We start from the raw sequence: 7,345 nt of genomic DNA, 5'->3' as shown, positions 1-7,345 counted from the left end.
TGTGTGTGTGTGCATGTGTGCGTGAGATAGTTGGGTGTATTTTGTTTTACATCAAAACTGACAAGTTCTTCCAATATTAACATAAAACAGATACATATTGTTTTCTCTCTCCTTTTATGTGCTGTCTGTTCACACCCTGCAATGTGTTAACACATTCTCACAGTTTTGCCTCCACATTTGCATGTACAATAGTATAACAGCAGCTCAACAAATACAAAACGGAACACTTTGCTATACAGAAAAGCTACATCATGAGACTATTTATAAAAATTATACATGCCAGAAGAGTAGCACTGCCTGGTAAAAGCAGATTTTCTCCAATTCACCTACAGGAGGGAAGTCAAATACAGTGTTTAAGAATCACAGCTCATGCATGTGTGTTTTTCTCTGAGTAAGAGCGCATATGGTGCCTGGTATCAGGTGGCTGGTCTCTGCAATGACCCGGTCACACTCAAACTGATCTAACTGATTCCCTTAGTGTGACTGAAATATGGCTCCTTCTCTTGGCTCTGTTAGTGGCTTGTGACTGTGAATAAGTGCTCAACATGTGGCACCTCCTTCTGCCTTTAATCATCCATCATTCAGTTTTAAATTATCCATTCAAATGTATTTCAATACCTGCCTGACAATATACTGTGCCTTGCCTTGGTATAAAAAGATTTACTTGGTAATACATTTGTCTGTCCTCTCTCTTCCTCCATGTGTTGCGCTGCTTGGGTATCAAATCGGAGGAGACAGGCGGAGTAATCGCTTCTTTCATGCTGAGGCCATAAAACTCAGACACCTGGCACCAGGTTTCTGGCAGACTGGCAGCACTATGGGGGTCTGCATCCGTTCCCACCTATCTCTCATTGTGTGTATGTGTTGACCTTATTGACCCAAGGAAGCTCTGCTGAGCACATATGCTCTCTTTCACTGATAACCTGCTTCATAATCTCTGCAGTACACAAATTTATACTTACAAGCTACCCAGTACACCCACAGATACCTATTGTTAGCTGCACACCAACCCTACTTAAGTGGTTGGAGTTAAGCATCTATCATATATCTTAATCACTATATTGATTGCCCCAACTAATTCACAATTCCCCTTCACTTTTCAACTTTTACTAGACTGTTTTCTCCCAGAACCTCCGACTTCCACATTGACATTACTAGAACAAATAGTAGTAGAAACAGTTTAATATACAAAACCATACTAGACTACATCATTTAGACTTAAACCAAAACATTAAGGTTAACAAATTAACGAATGTTATTGTAAGGGCAAAAAGTAGGAAACAGATTATTTTATCATCCATCCACCAACTATCATACACAGATGTGTGTACCATCATTACTGTGGATACAATCAGATGTATTAAACAGCTCTACAAATGAGTTCTGTATCCCTACTATACAAATATTATTTTGCTATCAGCATTCTTTTACAGGAAGGAAACGACATGTGAATTCTGAGGAGAAATAATAAATGTTTCTATACAGAACTAAAACAGAAAAGAAGTGAATTCCCACAGGATCATATCCAAGAGGGAGATGGAGAGGTTTGTTATAGTGCCATGCTGTACAGAGTCACTCTGGTGCGACAACACCTTTGTGAACTTTCGTTCTCTGGGATGTGACAGAGATTAAGTCTGAGATTAATTCTCTCACTGTCAAAGCAGGGCCGGACAAGCACCTGTATCCTGAAAATCTATTGCTAATCTCATGGCCGAGGCAGCAGAGAGCTATTACACTGTAGGGGACATAATTAAAAATGCATGCATACATATGTATCTACACTGCATCCATCTCCACACTGCCACAAAATACACATCCTGTTTTCCTTCTCTTATTCGATTCACACTTTGTGACATGCATGCATGCACAGACCACTTGAAGGAGGCAGAAAATCCCTCAACAGCTTGGTATTATCCAGCTGACTGTCTGAACTGAAGCCTCCAGCAGGAAGGATTTACTCTCTCTGCACACCCAATCCTTATGAGGTTTAAATCTAACTACACATTTCACATATAAAACACACACATCTACAAGTATACGTCTACAGTAGCTGATAATTCTAATGGGTTCCCATAAACCGTCAGTAGGATCACTGGCCCTGAGGTTCCAAGCAAGACAGCGAGATGTAATTGTGGGACATAATGAGCTTTGTCTGCATCATGCTAAGGCCTCATAAATGCATTTATAAGGCTGCATCTCTGGACAACACAGCAAGCAATGAAGGTAATTAGAGTCACAAAAGAAACACAGACCTGCAGTCAGACACAGGGAGCATTTCTCTTTACATCTGTGAAATGGCTTTGTGTGTGCAGGCACTGTTTTCACTGGTAGAAAGAAGACTCTTTTAAGGGGTATAATTATGTTGCTTAGGTTGATTTGGAGAAATTTCATTTAACTTGTTTTTACACCCTCTAAGAGTTTAGATGCAGTGTTGCTAATACTACACGTCATGTGCCACTGGTGCAGCCGGGAGGAACCTCACTTGATAGCACGCTGCATTATTTTTCATAGGAGACTATGCTTTGCCCCCTCTATTCCTGAGGCCCTTTTCACTGGGTGCAAAATGTAAGCAGTGTTTCTGAATCAGCAGCCGCACAACAAGCTCACAGACATGGCGTCACCATAGCAACGGCTATGCCACCGGCATGTCTGTTTCATAACCAAATGAGAAGACATGAGAAGACAGCTATTAGTGCCATCAGGCAGCTAAAGGAACATGACAGTGAGAGCTGCTACAAGAAGGTGACTGCGGCTTAAAACCTTATGGTAAAACAACAGAGCATATATGCATGATATAGTAACCATCATGACCAGTAACCACAACAACACTACGGGCATAACATATGCTCAAATGTCTGGCTCTTTCCCCATACCAGAATTACACCACATTGTAATAATATATTTCCCAGATTTTTACTCTAAAGCTACCAGTTTTTTAAGACAATCAGTTTAAATGCAGAGCTATCATGTGGTGCTGAGTAGTGCCGCCTGATGTTTTCTTCATGTCCTCACTGTGCTGGCCTGCCTGAGAGACATCCTGTTCCTGCTCCATTAGTATGCAAGCGTCTCACTTCACATCACACAGGACTTTGGTGCAGCTGCTGATGGCAGAGGTGTAGAGCCGAGGAGGAGAAGGATGCATGTCCAATCAGTCAGAGAGAAGAGACAAAGTAAAGACTGAGAGTATGGAGAGCTGTGCTTCCATTAGAAGGCCACAGGAGGAAACCGCTGAACTGAAAACGCAACAGGGCTGAAGGTACAATGAAAATCGAAAACCATGTATGGAATTAAAGGAAAGTGAGCTGCCTCTTCTTCAAACTCCATTAAGGTTTATAAGTCACAGCATGGCAAATTGTCTCTGTATTTCTATTTACTGCAAATCCATATCGTAGCTTTATTTCCCTGTGGAACTGAGATGGATCTTGACACAATTTTTCTTCTCTGGCTCTCATTTTTTTTCCACTCCCCTTTTTGCCCTCATCCTCCCCCTCCACTTCATTGCTCTTTACAGTTGCAGTGTTGGTGAAAAGCCAATATGTTGTCATTGGAGCATCAATCAATCATACTGTCAAAGCCAAAGTCTATAATCTCTGGGGAATCCCTATTTTAAAAACACAATGCAGAGGTCAAGGAAGATTAAATTGTGCAGTTAAAATGGATTTTTGATTTAAAATGGATTTGTATAAATAAGCCACTACATGATTTTAAAATATTTTCCTCATCTTTTTGTTCAACTTGAACTGTGCATTACATTTATATTAAGTCAAAAAACACGTCAAATACCGTTTTTAAAGAACTATGTCGAGTTTAAAATGTATGATTACATCCAAAAGCATTCAAGTCTCTTACACCCAATGTATCTAGATTAAAAGCTGTAAAACACAAATTAATGTTCAGTTTATTGCTGTTAAAAACAAAGAATGACAAAACAGCTGATTCGGTCACAACAACGTGACAAAACCTCTCAATGGCCCGTCATGTTTCCCTTCAGATCATGCTCACAAAGGGAGAAGGTCAAGCTGTTGCACCCTTGTCTCCACTGCTGTGGGAACCCCAGCACCAGCACATGCTGCAGAGTTAGACCCCGTATGGCTCACAATGGCTCCTACCCAAACACACACAGACACACCAAGACGTGTCTTTGTTTCGTCAGGTTCTCACACACTCCTCATTACCAGCTGAGGAGATACGTCACTGTGCATTGTGAAGATTGGGGGAAGGTGCCCTGGTCTCCTAAACCCTCATATCCTTGGCTCATTGGGTGACATATGTATCAATATAAACTACATAAAGTTGTGTGGTTGCTTGAAAACAAGAGTCATATCATGCAATGCATAATTTTTGTCCTGTTCTGATCAAACTAATGCTATAACTTGACTACCATAGTGTAGAGATATGTCCTTTGTGGTAGTGATCTCAGTAACAGGTGTCGCTGTAATGCAGCAGCTGAAACAACAGAGCCCACTTGACAAAGGTGACCCTAACAATACAGGCTCCCCCTGCTTTCTCAAACTTCTCACTAGGAACACTGGGTTGCCTTTCTTTCTCCTCTGTGTCTTCATTTCAGACATCTGCCAATTTCCTAACCCTTACGCATGCAAATAGGTCTGATGCCCATAGCTGCTACTCAGCTGTTTCAGCTGCACTCTGCACTGGCAAGTGATGCTGCAGTTTGTGTAAATGTTAAACTACACTGCTAGTTGAACCCAGTGTCACAGTGCAGTGAAATGTCAGGGCTGCTGGCAACACTGCAGCTTTAATAATGAGCCCCTGAGAGATTCACAATTCACATTATAATTTGGCTTTTTATGGCAAAAGTATAAAGAGAGCATGTATAAAACTAAATATTGGAACTTACACAAGGTTTGCCAAGCACAGATTTATTTGGTTCATGTTCTCTTTGTTTCCCTCCCTCTGATCTCTGATCAGTTCATGTTTATCATTTGTTTGGTCTTGAGAAAGGTTCCTAACAATCATATACTGTATATAGATTGCAGAGCACGGTGTCCTTGCAAATCTAATATATAATAGATTTTATTGATAAGACTGACCCAACGCACACATTGCAGATAAAAACCGAGGAGACATCGATAAACATGGGCAACTTTATGATCTATTTTGTGTCGAAATGAAATATTTGTTTGATCATTTGTTTGTTGAAGCTATGAAAACACTATCTTTCTCTCTTTGCGTTGGGAACACGCGCTGCACGAGGACCCACGCCATGGAGAGGGAATGCGTTATTGTTTCACTTCATCTTTGTTGATCAGAGCATTTCTCAAAACGTAAAATGATGACTTCATCTTCACGAGTTTATCACTCTTGAACGGACTGACCTATTCACCCTTTTTTTTTTCGAGAAAGAAATTAAGGAAAAAAAATTGAAATATCTTATCGGCATCAAGATTTCAGCACATGCATAAAATAAGCACATTGCTCTCACCTATGAAGCGCTGTATCCTCCGTACGCAAGGCTGCTGCAGGCTACTGTACCTGACCCATGCAGTATCCGCAGCTCCAGGATGATGCGCGAGGGTTTGTTTAAGGATAGAAATAATCAGCCTTATGGACGAGAATAAATCTCATCCGTGGAAAAGAACCCCTTCCTTTTTTTGTAATATCTGCTCTGATCTCCAGTGCTGGTGATACTTCAGGAGTGGAAACGCTGCAGCGCACAGCTTCCAGTGACGAGCAGCTGCCTGGCGCAGGTCAGCTGGACTGAAACGCGTCTGACACCGACAGTGGTGCCCAAACAGGCAGCCTCACCATCTGTTCTGTCATCACCACCATGGAAACAAAGTCCCACCCTGCCGGCCACGAGCTGCAAAGTGCGAATTTGATGGTGGAAGTGATGGAGCAGCTGGAGGAACCAATGGCATCCGACTGCACTAATGAGAGCTCATTGTTTGAATGTTTCTGTTGTTGGTCTTTTTTAGTTTTATTGTCGTTCTTCAGGTCAACAACTGAAGTTTATTCAGTCAAGAAAAGGCTTGAAAGTTTCTTTTAAGAGAAAGACCTTAAATGACTTTTGAGTGCCATGAACTCAGAATTGATCTACATTTAATGACTACCCAATTAATAATTCACAATAATTATGATATTATGAGATGAAATTGACTTAAAAGGGGATTTTATGAGTCCACACACACACACACACACACACACACACACACACTATGTTGAAAAAGAGATACATCTCTTCTCTCAGACCTGTCACTTGTTTGGATTCTTCTTCCTCCTCCCTTTCCCTTCCTCTCTAAGGGGAGCAGTGAAAATGACAACGTTTCATCACTTGCTGTTTGAGCTGCTGCTTTGGGAGCTGCCTGAATGGTTTTTCATCCATACTGTAGCTACAGAGAAGGAATGTGATCATCTCTGTGTCGGGACATAAAAAGTGTGCCAGGCAGATGTCATCTGCAGATTTGGTTGGCTGCAATTAAGCAGAAATTTCTGTTTACATTTCTGACTGCATTTAGTCATTTCAGTGTTCTTTCTCTTTTATAAATTACATGATGAAAAATTGTTGAGCAGATTATTTAACTCTCCTGGATTATGTACTTGCTTTATTTGTGAAATTCATCAAGAGTAATTACAGCTTCATACATTTAGCATGCATATATATGTCTGAGTACTGGAGGTACAGTAACTGATTCATTTCCTTTCTTGATTATTTACAGCATTTACCTTATAAGTGTAATTGATAACATAAGAAAGCCAACAAGCTTGTTTCCAAGATCATGTCATACTTAAATGATTTATAAATGGTATTTTTTAATATTTAAAGTTCAAAAATGTAATATTTTGAAAAAGAATTCACCATTAACTAGATTGATGTAAAAAATGAAAGAGCCAATTTTGAAACTAGAAACATATAGTATCAACATCACCTTGGGACAATGTCTATGGAGACGTGTACACAGATAGATAACAACAGTCCCCTAGGGATGAATGCCTCTTCCTTTTAATATGGATCGAAGGCATGAAAAAAGTGTCAGCTGAAGGTGTCTTCAGAGGGGATGACCTCTTCCTGTGACATCTTCAGAGTGAACTTTTAAGCATTGCTTTATGGCCTTTTTGTGTCTCTGTTATTGACTTGATAATGTTTTACTGTAAAAATAATTGTTTTATCAGCATTTTAGGAATTATGCTTATTAGTTTTTTACTGATGGTAAGAATGATACCACTTTCATTTCTGTACTACAATAAATAGAAATACAGTTAGTTTACCATAGCACAAAAACTGAAGTGTAAACATGGTAGATCTTGGTTGTATTGTGAGTTGTATGAATGCCTTTTTTGTAGCTGGGAGCAGTGATTTCCAAATGCCTCTGATATCTGTTTTCCC

Source organism: Morone saxatilis, unplaced genomic scaffold, assembly GCF_004916995.1.
Source record: "Morone saxatilis isolate NCDOM2014 unplaced genomic scaffold, NCSU_SB_2.0 Contig18, whole genome shotgun sequence".
In the NCBI taxonomy this organism is placed as follows: domain Eukaryota; kingdom Metazoa; phylum Chordata; class Actinopteri; family Moronidae; genus Morone; species Morone saxatilis.
Note: the sequence above shows the minus strand (reverse complement) of the source record.